Below are 19,920 nucleotides of genomic sequence, written 5' to 3'. Positions count from 1 at the left end.
TGTGGAGACACGAGGCTTGACTCCATTTCAGAAGGCTGATTTATTATGTTAAATATTATATTAAAATGCTACATTAAGACTATACTAAAGAACAGAGAGATCAGAAGGCTCAACAAGAATAGAACAGAATAGAATAACAAAATCCTGTGACTGCTCACAGCCTTGGCACAGGTGGCTGTGATTGGTCATCAGTGGAAAACAATCCACATGGACCAATCACAGATGCACCTGTTGCATTCCACAGCAGCAGATAGTAATTGTTTACCTTTCTCTCCTGAGGCTCCTCAGCTTCTCAGGAGGGGAAAAATCCCAGCAAAGGATTTTTCATAATATCATGGCTACACTACTGTGATTGGGCAATTCAAATTCCTATCTTGAGTCTTGGGTTGTCTTGATAGTCTGGAATTAAAGATATCAAGCAAAAAATGCTTGATATCTTGAATTAATTTGTTCTTAAATTCTATTGTTCATTTGAATTTCATAAAAATATGAACAATGATTAATCAATCTTACCTTTTTGCCTTAAAATGATAGTATTTCATTCAAATAGGTTACATTATAGAAACCTATTTATGAATGTATGTTTGATATTATTAAATGGAATTAACATACTTTACTGGCTTCTGTTCTACTAGATGGTTCAAAAATTCTTTACAAACTGTTGGGAGTCTCGGGTTTCCTACTGTCGGGATGACCCAAGGGTCTCTTTTTCCCAGCCCACTGGCCAAAGAAAGAGTCGGGATTCTTCAGCTCGTGTTCACAAGGTTGTTTATTATCTATTATCTAAAACATTTTCTCTCCGAGCCGCAGAGGTCTGATCTGCAGGTCTGTCAAGGGCACACTGCCCACCGCCCAGCTGGTGTCTACATTTTATACTTAGAGTTATGTATAATTTATTTATCATTATTTTCCAATACCTATCACCTATGTTAGACTGCCTACTTCTACATTAGGCCAATCTAAATGTGCCACCATCACCAAGAAGATGGAGGCTAGGACGAAGAAGGAAGAAGAATAGGACAACACCCATGTCCCTCCATTTTGCCTCCTGGACCCCCTATAATAAAATCCCCAAAACTCCATTTTTCACCAGGTGATTAATTCATTATTACTCTACTTACACTTCTGTGACTTGTGATTCTTCATACAAGGTTGGTAATTTGCTCCATGGGTTAAGATCGAAATCCCAAGTGGTTTTTTTCTTCCTGCCAGGACTCCCCAGCCCCCTGCCAGGGGCATGCGTCATCCAGGGCACCCAGAGGGGTATCCTGTGTTTCGACAGGGGAAAGGTAAAGAAAATGGAGGGAAAATCCCTTACACATACTTTTGGGTTGTTGCTCTGTTTCCCAGGTCACCTACTACCTTGTTTGGTCACTGTGTCCAAGTAGTTTCCCTGAGCTCTTTCCATATGTTTCAGTTTGATTCCAGCCTGACTTCTACCACCCCACAGTGTGGTGCTGTACTGCATGGAATGAGAGTGCTGTCTTGCAACCCCATCTGCTTTGAACTTCTGCATTAAATAAACATTTTCTGATACTGGAAAAGTTAATATCTGCTCCAGAGAATTTTATGTTGGTATGAGGAATGGTTTGGAGCAAATTAGCTGTAATAGTATAATAGCTGAAGGTGAGTCATTAAGAGTCACTAACTACTCATTTCCTAACTCCCTCTGTCTTGCTCTTCAAAAGGGAAACTGATGTTTGCTAGATTATTATTAACAAAAGTAAGATTTTTACCTTCATCTTTCATTTTTTTACTGTATCAGAGAGGATACTACCAATCTAATAAAATATTTTCTTCCATTTACATACATAGTATAACAGCATTCCAAGTAAGGCCTGCCAAGTATGTGGTGGGATTTTGGATTGGCTGTTTGTTTCCAGGATTCCTATCCATCAAAATTGTAACTTGTAATTTTTGACTTTTTTTTTTTCTATTCAACTCTTTCTATACAAAGTAATGATCAAATCTTTCAGATAATCAAAATTATATATTTCATGGTACTCAATCAGTTCATTTACCACTTCAAAAGTACTTCCAATTATAAACTTTTAGAAAGATTTGATGCAAAAAGTTGCACATCTTCATTAAACAAGCTTCAAAGCATTTAACTTTCAAAATAAAAAAGTTCTGTAATAGGACAGCACATGTTTCTGAAAAGCTTACATGATTTTGAATTGTGGGTGTTATTTCCAATGTTTTTCAGATTATGACTAAATGCCCTAGCAAACTGTCTCAAAATTTCAATGGATGCTAAAGAATGATGGCGTGAAAGGAGCTTCCTGATCAGTTTTTGCTCTAAACACTGTGTTAAAAGCAATTATGGCCAAAAGAAAATCAAAAAAGTCCCATTTCTTATAATTTATCTCTTCAGGTCTTTAACTAGAAGTGACAAAATGCTTAAATGATGAAGAAAACAAAGGCAGACAAGAGAAAAATATTTCACATCACTCTTGCCTGCAGTGCTATTTTTATTGATAAATATTCATTTGTAATTTACCTTGTGCATACATGTGGGCTGAGAGATATATTCTCTGCATTAACAAGTATATGTACAGTTCAGTGATATCTTTAGGTTCTGCCCTAATAACCATTTTCTGTCTAGAAATTGCCTTCTCTTTGAGCAACTCCCAGTGACTCACAGCAGCATAAAAGTATATTTCACTCATATTATTCCTCCACCACAGTACTCATCATGTTCATATGCCAAATTTGTATTGACATAGAAGTAGGAAACAAATTCTGTTTATCCTATTCATACCAATGGATGTTCCCAATTAATAGTTTTCAACAGAAAAAAGAAATTGTGATATGGGGAGGAGGGTATTTTGTTTGTTTACAAATATCAATGCACTTAATTGGATTCTTAAGTAGATTCAGATCTTTGTGTCCATGATTTTTTTTTTTTTTTTTGTCATATGCTTACCTTTGGAAAGTCATAAATTCAATTACTTTTATTTATCTGTGTAAACTTGCAACAAATTTAGCATAATCGTCTGAGTGCCACTGTCATCACAGACTGTATTTTTTTTGGTCATAAGGCCCTTTCTTATTTTTTTAAAAAAAGATCCATGCTTTCATGTCAACACTTCAAGTTTTTTTGATGAGATTGTTTACAAAAGTTTACAAAAAGACTTTTCATGAAAGAAAGCTAATTTCCAATTAACAGTTTTCTATTACTCTCTTTTCTAATTCTGTAGTCTTTATGACTGTACTTCTTCCATGTAATATTGTTCTATATCTGCATATTTATTGTGTTTTCCTCAGATATCTGGTAATGGTTTCCTTCAGAGGTTCTAGGCTGCTAATCTGTATGGTAATTCAAAAATAGTTGCATTATTAAGTTCTAATTTGGAAGTTAATTGTTTGACAGGATTGTGATTATGGAAGTGAACGAGGTGAGGAAATTATGTTACTCCTCTTCAGACGAATTTTTCAGCAAAAAATTAATGAAGTAGGCAATAAGGTATAGTAATAATAGAAGCATAGATGCAACCTTAACCCTGGAGTAATTCCTGACATTGCAAGGATTTTCAGTATTTCTAAATAAATTGGGATTGGTCATTTCTTGTGGGGGTTGTTTTTAATGAGAGGAGCTTTTTAATAAGGAAGAAAGTGATTCAGTTCAATATGTTTAATCCCAAACTTCAGCAACCTTAAAAACTTGTGTGTTAGAACAATGTTTCTATTTAGATTAAATCAACCCAAACCAGTTTCACTTGAGTGAAAAAATGCCATTGCCTGTTGCTTCCCCAAAAATTTGAAGCTGTTTACTTAACACACAAAATACACTGTATTAAAACAGTATTTTAATAAAATAGCTACATTCCTATTGAAGAGTTGTCAGCAGAGCTGTTTCAAAAACATGAAAAGAAAGATTTCTTCTCCTACATGATCTTGGGATATCTGCAACTTTGGAACAAAATCTGTTTTAAATGATCAGTTTGCTTCCAGTACCAAAAGATTAAAAAATCAGGCACTCTGGACATAGCCATGACAAAATGCTCTATTATGGTAGGTTTCTTGAGTGGTATTGGGGTTTTTATAATTTTTTTTGCTTGTTCACAGATTTCAGCTTCAGTAAATCTAAAACTATTTTAGTTTCCCCAGGAAAAAAAAAAAAAAAAAAGCTTTCCTCAACAGAAAGGACTGATTTTTCAGTGGAAGTCAATTTAGAATCTAATAATACATTTTCCCCAAAAATGCTAAGTAAAAATTTCATATCCTCTTTTATTCTGCACCAGAAACCTTCTTTTTATTCTTTTTCCTTAACATGCAGCTTGTATTTACTTTATTCTTTTACACTGCTAGATGTGACACAATACCAAGAGAGACAGATATCAAAAGAAACTCTTCACTTAGATCTTTCTTTTGAGTTGACAAGCATATTGCTAAGACATTTAAAGTGCAAGCGCCTTATTTTCATTTTTTAAGTGAAAAACTTAGAGAGAAGTACTGAAATGATTGGTAAAAGAGTAGTAATGCTATAAGCGCAGGCAAATGAATAGAACAAAATAATGGTAATTTTTTTAGGAGCCAGAGGAGAATGTCTCTTCTGTTCTATGTTCTTCACATAGTGTAATTTAAGTCAGAAATGTTCCATTTTGTGCTCTAAAGGTTTATCTTTCAAAGGAATGAATATTCTTGTTTCACTTGAACAGTAATGTCTAGAAGATAGAAGGAACTCTACAATTTAGTGCTTGTAACTGCATAATTTTAATGATAATAATATAATTTAATAATAATTTTAATTCAGTTTAGTTAATTGACAGTAGAAGTTTATTTGTCTATGGACTCTATGAAATTATATTGACTGCTAAGGGAAATTGGACTCCTTTTTAGATTAAAGTATTATTTTTGAAATAATTATTGATATTCCATATATAAATGTCCTGAAAGTGAACTAAGGTATCTGAGGAAGATCTATTGTCTTCATTTAATGCAGCTGAACATTTAGTTTCTATTATCAAAAGTAATCGCAAGTCAATAATTTAGTGGCAATGATGTGTGTCTTTTATTTTATTTGGTTTTGGTGGGGAGTGAAGTATGAGTCTGGAAGTGACATTAGAATGAGGGGGGAAGATCACAATAAACCAAAAAATATTTGTTCTTTTCCCCAGAGCATGTTTCTCCTTTGAGTTACCTGTATATGCCTTTGCCAGCATTGTCAAATTGAGTGTTGGCCATAAAGACAAAAGCTTTCCCGACTTAAAGCCCTTAACAGAGAAATAGAGGAAGGAATAATCACCATTTCTTCTCAATTTCTTCCAGCAGTTCCCCTGGGGCAAAATTCTCTCATGTTCAGGTCAATTGCACTATTTTCTTTCTTTCTTTCCATTTTACTGCAGTCTTTTCCTTATTTTAATTAAAGCTTCTGTATTCTACACTTATGTTAAAGTGTGAGGATTCTAAAATAGCTCTTTAAAATAAGTATGAGTAACTCACAAAAGTGGCTCAATGGCTTCACTTGGAGCTGATTAGTAAAGCTACCACTCTGTAAAAATGGCATTGATCCTGCTAGCTAGGAAAAAAGTCTACTCTTCAACTGAGACGTCTTGGCATCCCTAACAAATTCCCTGCCTGTAGATCTCTGACACAGATCCAGAATGAGTGGGCAGCTGCATGACTCAAAGCCTGAGTTTGCTCACAGATCAGAATGGAAAGAGCAGAGTTCCCTGACTACTGCTTGCCTTCCAATGGAAGTCCTTGATCTGCAGGAAGAGCAGACCTGTTGGGGACCTTCAAATCCAGCCAGGGGACATTTGATGTCACCTGCTCTAGATCATCCTCCTCAGCACTGGTATCCACAACCCTCACCTCTTCTCTGGGAAAGGAAAATAACATTTTATCTATCAGCACTGACAGCTCATACCCCCCTTCTCCCCCATGGCATTTATTCCTCTAGCATCCTCATCTTGTATTTTGTAAGGAGGGTGTCAGATGCCTCCTGCAGCGACACCTCAGTTCTAGGTTGTGTTTTCCCAATACTGTCCTCTATTCTGTTCGGTTGCTCACTTGGTGGAGCTGCTCTTGCTCTGCACTGCCTGTCAGAGATTCTGCTTGCCTGTTCTGTCTCTATAAGTCTTTTGACAATTCTATAGATGCTATAGATGTAGCACTGTCAAATGGGGCCTGTGTGAAAGCCTTGGTCTATTTCCTTACTCAATTCATAGTAACAGTATGCATAGTATGCAGGCTTCTTATATATATTATCACAGATTTTTTCAAGCGCTATAATTTCCTCTTGCACTGAGGAGAAAAAAATTTAAATCTGTTTTAAAGCAACCTCTTTTTTACTTTTTAAAATTGCCTCCAACACTATAATTTCCTCTTGCACTGAGGGGAAAAAATTTAAATCTGTTTTAAAGCAACCTCTTTTTTACTTTTTAAAATTGCCTCCAAACCTCCAAATCTCAAACCATGGGGCTGCAATCTATTTCCTTTTCTTTAGGTGGTTGTTTACTCTGGACTCACTCCTGTTGCATTTCATAGCAACACAGGCTTTTCCAGGATGCCACAACCATCTTTTCACTTTGTGACACATTTTCTAAACAAGATAAAACCCTTACACATGATTTGTCATGGTTTTGATCTTTTCTATAACGACATTAGTCATAGCTGCTCCTGTCTACCAGACATCAATAGTGCTTCCCCACAGAGACTCCTGGGGCCTGGGGAGCCAAGCTGCTGCCTCTTGTTTGGCCACAAGCCTTATGCTTACCTAAATAGTAGCTCTGCACAATCTTATTTTGGGTATTCCCAGGCAGGTAGTGCCTGTAATCACTCCATTGGGAATGACTATATGGAAACCAAAGGGAATAAGCCTGGGGTGGATGTGGGACTTTACTTATCATTACCCTCCCAGCACACACTCCCAATCAAGTCCCCCTTAAAAGTGGGGCTAGGATGGAGATGTAAGCAATGTGCCTCTAAGAATGTTGCCAAAAATTTCCCTATTTAGAAAGTATCATAAGATTTTTACAGAGAAGAAACAATCACTATGGGTAATATCTTTTTTTTCCTTTCATTTTTCTGAAAGAGAGTGAGAGCAAAGGAATTTGTAATAAGACAAGGAGACCAGTACTTCGAAAAAAACCTCTGCCTTTCATAATGGCATTTTAGAAAAGTATTTACATTGATAATTTTCACATTTCTTTCTATTCAGGCTTTACTGAGCTTGGTTTACTGATTGAATATGGCGACTTGCAAGGCTCTGCTTTCCTTGACGTTCATTAAATGACTTTAATCTTTCCATATGGCTCTGTACTGCATCAGGTTATAATGCCCCTCCTAATTAGATTAATTTCCAAATTATTTTTTACTTAACTCTGGAGATATTTCCAAAGCCACCTGCAGTCCTCCAAGCTTCTTCAGTATTTCACTTTGAGATAAAGTATATTGAATGGAACACAATAATATCTGGGGGAGTGTAATTAATATTTCTACAACAAAATATTTCCTATTATTATCTGTCCATCTCTTCACCCACTTTACCATTTTTATGCTATTTCTACTATAGCTATTTCAGCACAATTAATGTTTTTGGTATGCTAACTTGCAGTGACAATGTCAAGACTTTTGCCTGAGTAGACAGAGTGAATTTAAAACTTAACAGTGTACGTGACTCATGCAAATTTTCGCAGCGTGACTTGACTTGCACGATTCTAATCTTCATTGTACTGACAAATTGCATAATATTATTTGGTTCCTCTGGACTTCACTAATTTAAAAGAGCGGTCTCAGTATCAAATATTGCAACATTACTGTATATCCTACAGTACAGAGTGTAAACAAATAGATTCAACTGTGGATTAAAAACCATAGCATTTTTCTGTTATGACAATTGACATCTTCTTCCATTTATTTCCATTTATCTTTGAGTATTTTAACACAATGATAGTGTTTCAGGAATGTTAACTAACTGTCTATCACTATTTTCTCCCCTCATGTACCTGGGGAGGCTAATGTTATCTCTGTTTTGCATGTAAGGAAACTAAGACAGACAAGCCAGAATAAATGAGACATCTCACAGTGGGATTTTGCATGAAAAGACAGTAGCAATTCTTTAATTTGTGGAAGTTTTCCTTACTGTTTTTTAACTAGTTTTTTGGGGAATGTGCTCTGAGCAGGGATCTTGCAATATGAGAGACATTCCTTGAGAGAGTACACAGTGACCTTCATGATAGCCCTTACTATGATTTGGACTCCTGTTGGAGTTGCACATCTTTTATTTATAAGCAGCTCAGAAGTATCTAGAAACCCCATGAGGCTTCCTGTCCTGTGTAGTTTCTAAAGTGAAAAAATAAAGAAGCACATAAAGTAACTATGCTATTCACAGCTTTTCATATTATTTTCCTATTTGCTCTTTAACTCATATAGAAACTCTGTAGAGAAATAATCTCACTATGGGGTTAATTCTAAGTTGGCGCAGAAGGTGTAGCACACCCGAGTGTCCTGTTCTTTTGTATTTTAACATATTTGATTATACTCTGGACCGAAGGCTTTGCAGCAATGTGGCAAAGTTCATTAGTGACTTTATCCTGAAAAATTTATATATGCTAGAAAAGCATATAAAGCTGGGGGTAGGAGGAAGAAGGAGGAAATGGGAGCTTTTTGGAGTGATAATGCTTGTCTTCCCAAACCACTTTTGTACATGATGGGGTTCTGCTCTCGTGAAGATGGCTGAGTACCTGCCTGCCCTTGGGAAACAGTGAATAACTTTCTTGTTTTGCTTTGCTTGTGTGCATGGGTTTTTCCATCTTTATCTCATCCCATGAGTTTTTTAACTTCTACCCTTCTGATTCTCTCCTCAGTCTCACTGGTGGGGGACTAGGTGAACAACTGTTTGGCTGGGCTTAAATCACAACTCTCAACCAATTTTTATTCCAAGAAAACAAAAAGAGTAGTGTTAAATAGTAAACAGCTATGAACTTCTCTGTCTTTTCATATTTTGCTTGAATAATCCAAAACTCTGCGGGTTTCAGATGTAATGCTTCCAGGTACAGACTGTGTAATCTACTTACTTCCTCCTCACAGTCACGAGTTTGGTGGACTTCTTATACTAATATTCTTTATACTCAAACCCTCCATCAATTTCAGGTCAACTAAAGCAGTGTTAGAACATGTTCTGTGGTCATTAGGGCCTGCTATTATATCAGGAATAGACCATACAATATATTTATTGTTGACTGTATCATACTTTTGGAGATAAATTAGTAGGAAAACTGCTACTAACTTTCTTCTGCTTATAGTTATCAACAATTATTGCATGAAAGGAAACAGAGAGTTGATTTTGGATTCAATTTAAAACCTTATTTTTCTAGCTAGTGCTGCTGCAATTCTTTTGAATGCACCTGTCGACTAACTGCAATGGTGTTTGATAGCAAGGATTTCCAGAGAAGATGGTAAGAACAGGGTTTCCCTCCACTGGGGCTGCTTTTGTGAATCCCTTCAGTTTCATTCAGCATTCTATTCTTTTGGTATTATAATTCTGCCTGAATTGTAATACCTTATTGATGTTCACCACACTTTTTATGACAATGGTAAATGGGGAAAAGTTCTATGAAAGATGACAGGATTGTACTGCTATAAAATTAAGTGAATGGGAGGAAAACCTGGTTTGATATTTATTGTGTTTCCTTAAGTAATTCTCTCATCTGAATGTTTTGAAACCTATTTTTCCACTTGAATCATGATAGATTAATTTTTTTGAAACAATGTCTTTTCCCAGGGAAAATATTAAATATCTTAGACACTACACCACAATTTGTAAAGTTGTAGAGACTAAGAGGAATTTGTAACCTAAAGAATAACAAAAGATGAAACAGAAACACATTATCTGTCTCACCTCTGTTACAGGGCTTATAGAGGTAAGAATTTAATAATTACCTGAAGTTTTAGGCTTTTATTTTATTAAAAACCCCCACCCAACAATGATAATAACAGCACTTGCCTAGTAATTATTTGATCAGTGGGTGGTTGAAGAGAGTTTTTATGTTCCACCTGCGTTCTACTTTTTAATTTGATTGCACTTTTGACATTAGCTCCCCAATTAAGATAGGTACATTTCTTATTTTGCCAATTGTGGAGTTAACTAAGAATAGAAGCAGAAACAAAAAGGGGTTTTTTCTTCATTGTTAGGGTAATTTTTGCACAAAAATATACAACTGGATGGTGCACGACCATGTATTTAGTGTCATAAGCCTTATATGCCTGTTCTAGGTCTGAAAACATATATAAAGAGATTTCTAGAAACATATGTTGTTGCTAACTTATTATCTGAAATCCATACCTCATCTAGTTAAAATTCCGTTTAAAAAGTCACAGCATCATGTGCACGGTTCTGTGAGTCAAAAAAATCTCAAAAGATCAGAAACTTTGTAAAGTACTTGTGCTGTCACTTTGATGGTACCTCAAGTTTGTCATGGAATAAAATGGTAACACTGTAGAAAAACATTGAATGTATTCCTTTTGAAGAGCTTCCTAAAAATTATTTTTACATTGACTTTCTATATGCAATGGAATGTTAACTTTATCTGAAGAACTTTGCAAAATTTGTTTATTGCCCTGGAAGAAGTTCTATTTTTGAATTGAAAATATGAATAAGGAATGTTTCCATTTTATAGTCCTTGTGAGAATTTGAAATTAAATGCAGGAAATTACTATAAGGGAATGCTGATCTTGTAAATACTGATGTCCTTTTCTGGGGATGTAAGTGACCAAATTTAAATTACAAAAGATTTGTCCTAATCTCAAAGGCTTATTTAGACGTTACTTGAATTAAAGGTCTTGACTCTGTCTGAAATAAGCTGGTTTACAGCTTTGTTACAATTTTTTTTTTTTTTTTTTTTTTGTGTCACTGCTAAATTTGCTCTGTGTTGACTAAAATCTGACTCCAGTCTAGGATTTTTTCAAAAATCTGGGATGGAAGCAAGTCCTAAATGAAGCACAAATAAAATTTCTTCTCTAAATGAATCTTTGTTAGGTCAACTTAAGAATATTTGAAGGATTATATGGCATGCAAACCTCAAAACAGCTTACATGCATCATACTGAAACATGTGATTTAAGTAGTTTTAAAAGGGTTGAAGTGGTAAAGTGACTGAATAGATCACATGTCTTATCACATCTGAAGGTTTTCAATTTATATTCATATTCTCCAATGTGCATTCTCACCTTGAATGAATGGCTGAATAAATTTTATAATGCTCTTCATTTTAGCAGAAAGCATGCAGAATTACTTGTCTTTCTGTCTCCAGCCTTGCAGTCTATATAATGTCAAAAATAGGATAGAAAGAAAAGGGAGTGAGGGGACAACATCATCTCCTGTTTTAATTCTACTTATATATTTAAAGCTTTTCCTTTCCTGGAAGGGGCAATCTGATATTATGGGACTACACAGTCATAAAGGTCTATGGTTGTTCTGTTTTACCATTTGTTATTCAGTGGATCAGCGTCTCTGGATGAATCTCGTTATCTATGATGGCCAAAGACAATATTTCTGTAATGAAGACTTAAGCATGTGAAGTGACCCACAGTTAAAGTGGAATTTTTTGGGGGGTGTTAAACTGCTGCTGCACCTTTAAATTACTTTTTACAACATGAAATGCTATAAATTGTGTGTGAGAGAAGATAAAAATGAATATAAAATATCATACTACCAAGATTAAGTGAGCACTCAGTAACATTTCAGACTAACATTGTGAATTTCTGCTATGTTTTGTTTTGGTGATTCCCTCAGATAACTACAAGATTCCTTCATTTTCTCATCTCAGAAGCAGCATCTAACTCAACAAGCCACTTTTTTACATCCATCTAGGAACTAAGTGGACTTCTGAGGATTCCTGACATCTCTTTTAGTTTATTTTTACACCGTGACATAAAAAAATATCTATTTTTGCTTCCATTTAGTAGCCTGGAAATGTCATATGTAGGTAGAAAAAATGTAGGGAATGAACTGGTTTCTGTCTGTGGAATTACTGTTTAGCTTGACTTGAGGATAAAAAAATTTTTTTGGAGAAACTTCAGTGTCCTAAACCAGAGCAGCTGCGGTTACAGTACCCAAAAGAGGTATGTCTAGTACAAATACATTCTGTAAAAGATCTCTCCTTTGAAATGTCGTGTATTTTCTCTAAAGCTTCTCATTATATTGAGAAATTATGTTCTTATGAGCTCAGTTTAGCAAAGCCAATGTTACTTATTAGAAATTTAGAAAGGTCTTTTATCTGTTAAAATGTTAGTATGAAATCTGATTTTAAATGAAATCTTAGAAGCACAGTTTCAGATAGAATGGATGATGACAGAGTACATGAGAAATATAAAAAGCTGTAAAAGTTAAAAAACGGTCCAGTATAATTTTTGTCGAAGGTAGTTTACAAATTGAAATTCATACTCTGTATTTCAAAAGGGAGGACAGGAAAAAATACAGATAGAACAGTGTGGTACAAGTTATCCAAGAAGCTCTATTATAGAATTCATTTGTTCACATTTTAAGAAAAGCATGACTAGGATAGGAAGTAAATTCACATCCTTCAGTCCATCACTCTTCCAGTGTTTTGTACTTGAATGGTGCTCATCTGTGGGCTGTGCTGCTGTATTAGAGAGTGAGGCAAGGCTGTGGCATTGTCCTCTTGTCCAGCTATTAGTATCCAGATAGCTCCTTCTGTTCTGAAGCTTATGTGCTCTTAAATTTTGGCTCAATGTCTTCTTCAGGCAGCCACATTATCAGCTGGCATATTGTGGAGTTCAGCCTATGTGGCGTGGCTTGTCACTGTTTCTCTGGCAAAAGTTACAGCTTTCTCCAACCCCATTTATTCAAAATGAACTCTCACAGACTGTGTAATCTATTTTCTTACTTTTTGTTTGTTTGGTTGGTTGGTTTGGGTGGTTTGTTTTGTTTTGTTTTAAGCTAAATAGCATCCAGACTCTTTGGAAGATAGATCTGAGGAAGTGAAGAGAATATAAATGAATAAAATGACATGTAGCTGCTACGGGTGAACCGACAGAAGAAATACTCTGCCAGATCATTAGCCAAAAGATCCTGTTCTCACTGCAATCTTACAGAGTCTATTCTCTTCTTTCAACATTTTAGATGTCATTTCTACCTGTGTACATTTTCTTTGTGATACACATGGCTAGCATTTTGAGCAAGTAGATTGAATTGTAACAAACATGTTGCATGTCTATGCTTTTATATATTAGGTGATACATGGACAGAAAATTTAAATAAGTATGCAAAAGAATGTGTAAGTCTAAGAGTGTGTAAGTCTAGGAGACACTCCTGATGTAATCATATGGTTTTGGATGTTTTGTAATGTATATAATTAATATGGAAATTATCAGCCCAAAAGTAATGTCTTGAAACATTTGAGATACATATTAATATCTTTGGCAGTATTATTATAACTCAGTAGCAATATCAAAATCTCTTTCTCTTCTCAAAAATGCATAAGTATAATACTAGTTTGTCTTAATTAATTTGTCTTAAGATAATATTCTGGAGGAGCTGCTGATGCAATGTGGAAATTACAAACATTAATCCAAATTTGTTTAACCTGTAGAGAATTAATGATGAGATGACAATAAGATGGAGTAATTGCTTTAGGTTGGTAATTTACATAGTTTAAACAGGGCAGCCTCTAGACTTCAAATCAGTAGAATTAGGACATATCTGCTTTTTAAAAGTGGAAGGTTCTGTAAACTCAAAAAGCATGTTAACTGTGCCAGGATAGCCCAAATTATATTATTTTTGGTAGTCTTTCAAAAACTACCCTTTAAAAAACTTCATGCCTAATTCTGTTAAGTCTATGTAAATTTCTTTCTTTATATATGTATCGATTTAGTCCATTTTTTATTAGCAAAGAAGGAAATAAGGATAGGTACAGCCAGTAAAGTGAAAAATAAAATAGAACAAAAAAAGAGATCATGTAATTTTACAAGACAGGTATTTCTGAAAATGTTGCCCAGTATGTGATGAACTGAAGTATCTTTTTGGGTTACAATTTACATAATCGATATAGAACATATTATTGTCTCCCCACACTCACTTACAAGGTTTATCTATGCTCTAAGGCCTTACATCAAAGTTGGACCTTTCTAAAGTGCAGCTTTGCATTTCTAACTTTGCATTTCTTGCATCTTCAAGAATCTATGGAATAAAACAACTGAATGTAATAGTTTAGGAAGTCAGGTTTTATGAGGAATCTAATGCATATATTCTTCAGTTTGAATACTTAATTTGAAAAACTCATCTCTTACAGCTAGGTTAATTGTTCTAAGGCTCTCATCTGACACGGGGTTGTGATTTTGGCACATCTGAAAAGTCATCCTGGGAAATTTTATTCCTATCCTTTTTTTTTCTTTTTCTTTTGGACTTCTTTTTCAGTAATGGTGATGGTCAGATATGGTTTGGTGAGGGTTTTTTCTTTGTTTTTTGGGGTTCTTTTTACTTTTCTTTTTCCACCAGCAAAGCAAAAAAATTGTTTTAATCAAAGTATGCTGAAATACCTGCAGCTCCAGACCTGGCTGGCTAGTCATTACAAAAGTAATCAGCCAAAAAAGGACAAATAACCAGATGCAAAGTAGTTAAATAAAATTATTCTGGCAATTTGCTATAAAATCATTATGATTTTATCTTTGGTACTTCATTGAGACTAAATAACTCTCAAAGCAAATGAGGCATTAAATATTTTCAAAATCTCTGTATTTCAAATATAGTAAAATTCAATATTTTATTTCAAGATTAAGTACTGCCATGTGTTTCCAAAGTCCTTCATTATCTCTTTACTGTCTGGTACTTGTTCAAGGGACCTTGTTTTAATGCTTTTTGCAAAAAGGCTTTTCCTTCCATCCACCTTTTTAACACCTTTTTATGGCTTGTTTAAGAAGGAACTTTTTAGAGAGGGACAGAGAGACCAAACAAAATAGAAATTTCTGCACTTTGTAAAATGCAAATGAGCAACTTTCTTAACCATTTTAAGCATATTTGCATATATGTGCATTACTCTATATTTATGTATGTGTGTTATATATGTAGAAATTTTGCGATAAAATATTGACTCTAAAATTAAAAATTCTCTCAGTTTTCTTTGTAATTACTGTGCTACAAAATCATCACTGTGGAAGTGAAGGGGGCAGTGATAAAAATTTTGAAAGCCATCAGTCCAGTAGGTCTTGCTGGAACAAAATTTTCTGGAAAGCACCAGTGGAGGTCTAATCTCCCTGCTAAACCAGGGTTTGCCAGAGCATATTACTTGGGATTGTGTCCAGACAGCTTTTTAATATCTCCAGGAAAATGGAAATTCACTCCACAGCCTCTCTAGATTACCTGTTCCAGTGCTCAGTCACCCCAAAGTAAAGATTGTTCAGGTGAAACTTTCTGCATTTCCAGTTCCTACCCATTGTCCTGTCATGTGGCACCACCAAGAAGAGCCTACATCCATCCTCTTGACACCCTGTGGGTTTATCTTTTTACACATTGTCAATTATTTTTTGCCTGAGGCAGTCCCACCTCAGTGATATCAGCACCCCCAGTCAATACATCATCAATGTGCTGACACACCTTGGCAGCCCCATCTGGTCATTTCCTTCAGCTCAAGAGCTCGGGCGTGATGAGCTGTAGTGAGTGATTGTTGCTATCCCTGTGGGAGGTGAGTAAGGGCGTATTTACTCCTGAGAGTAAAACATTCCTTATCTCCCTCTCTTAAGAGAACCATTAAATCCATATCCTGTACACTGATTGTAGCTAAAACAAGGTGTGCTTGCTCCTGGATGGTGTAAGTCAGTTTGGCTGTATTAGGTGCTGTGGCAGTCAAGGGACCAGTTCTTGCATTCAAGCCACAGTCAGGCACCACCTCCTATTCAGTTTACTAATGTGCCACAGAGGTGAATTACAGGAAGAGTGGCTTTGAACAACAATTCTCCCCTCCTTCAACTCTTGAGCGACTTCAGCAATTCCATCTCTGGTCCCTAGTGGCAGTGGATAAGGCTTTACATTCAGTTCCTTGGCAGGGGTAGTGCAGGAGCAATTTGTAAAAGCCTTACTGAGAGCACAGGGGAACTGAATTTCTAGTTCTTTATCTTAGAATACACCCAGGCTTTCCCCTTCAGCAGGCCCAGTCCCATAATATTCAAAGGAAAAGAAACTAATACCATCATGGTCTCCATGGGGTTATCACCAGAAAATCAACATTTTATTTGAGCTGTCTGCTGTGGCTTAGTGCACCCAAACACATCAGTAAAATGTATCTGTTTTTTTCCAGGACTATCCCACTTACTTTGGCAGTTTCCTCATTCAGGGCAGAGAAAGGCTGCTGTGACTATTTAAAAAGATGACTTTTCCTTGTGACTTGGGGATCACAAGGAACCAAGGGGAAAAGTTACCAACATATCCCCATCTTTATTTTCAGTGAGTCTTCTAAAATCTTTCCACTGGCTGTACCCTGGCTCACCTACTGGGGATAGCACTGAGAGTTTCCCAGCATCTCAGAATCAGCTGCATACAGCTTCACTAATGGGGCTGTAGAGACCACCTAATGGCTGTGGGGTATAGAGGAAGGATAGTCTCTCTTCTGGGGACTCCGATCGCTTTTCTCCCACATTTTTACCAGAATTTATAAATTCTGGAGTGGTTGTTTATCCACCAGTTCCCAAAAGATACCCTTCCCCAATCCCTCCTTCCACAGATGGTTCCTTGAGGATTCAACTCCCGGGTTCCAATCTCTGTACCAAGAAGCATTTTCCTTGAGTTCCACCCTTTGGACAGCTGTGTGATTCCTCAATTCACTTGCAACAAATCCCATCTGTCAGCCATAAATTGGTAGCTCCTCTGCTATTTCCCCCCACGTAAGATGAGGTCCAGCTTTCCACTCTCCTACACAAGCAGCTTGAAGCCTATCTTGCAACTGGGTTGCTGAAACCTTCAATGAGTCAGGTTATTCGGGTTAGCAAACAACATGGGAGAAGACAGATGGAATACAAGATGTCTCTTGTGTATGGAGTCAAGCTGCCTTTTGCACACTCTTGATGGGTTTATCTAATGTTGGAATGGAGATATGGATTCTCCCCTCTTCAAGGGGTTTAAATGATCTCCTTATTTTGTGTCCTACACTGATGAATGTGGTGAGTTTTTTTAATATACTAGAATCTGTATCCTCAACTAGATTGCAATTGAAATAGAGAGTGCCCTAGTATTACTTCGTCCTTATTCTTCCATTGCATTGCAAAATGCATTTCAAGCCTGCAATTATCAACAAATTTAGGAACATTCCTTTGACATAATGATGTTAAGGATAGAGTCTTGGATGTCTGCAGCATTACAACAATAGTGTTTGATGTCTATTTGCTTTTTTTTGGAAGTCTTTTTATTTGCTGGAGAAGATGGATAGGGATAGGAGGTTAGTAGTGGTGCTCTTCTTTCTTCCTCTTCCTGATCCACTATTGGGAATCACTAAATTTGTATTTAGTGTAGTGGCTGAAAGTTCTTGTGTATAAGACTAGAAAAAAATGGACTTATTTTAGTAGGCATGCTTTAAAGACAAGAACAGACACAATATCTATTTAATTTATTTTTTGTTGTTGTTGTTGACAGCGGAATTTCAGATTTTTCATTTAGTTGTTGTTTTTAGGGATCACAAACCCAGGCAGGGTGTCAAAAGAAATAAATGAGTCTTTACTGTTATACTAATGTCATTATTTTTCTTTTTGGACAGTGCAATTTTCAGTCACCTTCCTTTAAGGACATTAAATATGTGGTGACTCTTTAGATCCCAGGTTTCTTCATATCATTTGAAATGAGGAAGTCATTACCTTTGCAAAATTTTTTTTTTTTTTTGTCTTCAGTGTGTGACATTTAGGCACCTGCATCTTACTATTTTAAAACCTCAAATATATATAGTTTTTGCTGCCACTATCCCAGTTGTCTTTTTGTTTGGTCCTGACAGCTTAAAGCAACTTTAAGAGGTCAATTTGCTTTCTTCTTCAAATCTTCCATCTTTCCTAACTAGAGTCTGAGATTGGACTATCAGTGACCTCTAACTTAGCATTACAAACCCTGCTGAACCGCTTTGGGATTTGTTCCCCTAAATTCATTAAATGTACCTGAGAATAACATCTTGTATACTAAGGAGGAATTAGAGATTGTTGCTTTATTCCTTGGAGAAATCATAAAGTGAAATAGGAAGGTTTTCACATTTTGGTAAAAGTGAAAAGGAATATATGACACTGCTTTTGCTTATAGAAACAAACTTTTCTATCACTGCTCTTGGAAATAGGTTTGTACTACATGTCTCCAAGACACTCTGTCCACATTCATCAACCCACATTTTAAAAAATTTTCCATACTTTCTATAGTAAATTATTTAGATTTAATAGCAAATAATAATTTTAATACATAAGATAAAGCTGAAATGAATGACTGAGTTTGCAACGAATTAATCTTTCTACCCCAACTCCTTTTTTTATTTTCTCCTGAGTCCACACCCTGTTACTCAGTCACTTTCTTATGTTTGAAGTTCCAAGTCACTTTCTTTATCTGAAGTTATGAAGTGTGCTCTTCAGCAGCATTTCTAAAGTCAGAGAAGACTTGAACCTATGTACCGCAAGCATTTAGAATTTGCAGCTGTTTATAATTTATTTATATTAATATTTTATGCTGGGTAAAAAGATAAATCTATGCAGCTCATCAGAGTCCTTTTGGAATAGAGAATCACTATTCAACATGTTTATTTGTGTGTACAGTTCATAGTCAAAGGTGATTTTCTGAAGGTTCATGGTAAAAGCAAGGTGTTATTCTTAGCAGTGAAATTTGGAACTTGTAGATAGTTCAAGAAGCCAGTCTGAATGTTTTATATCAACCCATAGTGTAAAGAAATTTGGAAAAAGTGAAACAGTAGATTTCTGCTCAAATCCTTTGTAGATAGCTGTTGTATATGGAGATATATATATGTGATACTGTGAACAATAACCTCCTACTTAATTGAACACTTGGTTACAAAAATAATTTTTTTCTCAGTACAAGGTTGAAAACTACCTTGAGCTTTTTGCTTCAAAATGTTGAAGCAGAGATGTTACCAAATTTTCTGTCCTGCATATGATGCCGGTTTCTACTCCCTGCTCCTTTATTCTCACAGGGTGTTCTGTGACAGACAGACTGATCTTTCCTTGTACTTACTATCTGCTCAGTGACCCTACATCTTATTCTGGCAGAAACCAAAAGGTAGTTAGAGCCCATTCAGGAAAACCGAGGCTTGAACAATGGATAATGAAACATCCTTGGGGGACACATCAGACAGGAAGGACCAGTGGGGGCATGTAAATGGGTCACATCCTTGTCTTTATTCTTCAGTAATTCCAAGTGACTCTGTGGTTGTCAATAGGTAATGTTTTCTAAGGAGAAATTCTCTAAACTCCTATATGTGAGCTCTATAGAGATCATTAACCCTAATGGAACTTCATTATACATTACAGTAAGAGGCATTAGTCAGTAATATTGGCAGCTAGTAATTCCCTGGTTTTATTCAATTAATGATTTTGCATTATGCAAAGGAATGAAGTAATCAGTGCTCTGCTTTTTCACAGTCATCCAGGTGTCTGTCCAGACTCTTGGAAGATTTACTCCAGTTGTGGTCCTGTTTTGAGACATAGTGTGTTAAATCCCCATATCTACCTACCCAGGGCACTTTTGGTATGTGAACATAGAATATGTGAACATAGAAAGCATTTCAATACTATAAAGATTCATAGCTAAGACTGTTTCCAAAGGAATATGATATGTAAGCTATAAACATTAAGGAATGCATCTTAAAAAATGTCAATTACTAACTTCAATAAATGCAGTGAAATTCTGCATCCTTTCTCCACTAGTAAGAATAATGATCATACTTACATCCTAGTTTACAACATTAATTTCTGCCTGTCAGTGTAT

This window comes from Pyrgilauda ruficollis, unplaced genomic scaffold, assembly GCF_017590135.1.
Source record: "Pyrgilauda ruficollis isolate IOZ18807 unplaced genomic scaffold, ASM1759013v1 scaffold37, whole genome shotgun sequence".
In the NCBI taxonomy this organism is placed as follows: Eukaryota; Metazoa; Chordata; class Aves; order Passeriformes; family Passeridae; genus Pyrgilauda; species Pyrgilauda ruficollis.
The sequence above is the reverse complement of the archived record's forward strand: the minus strand, read 5'-3'. Positions refer to the sequence as shown.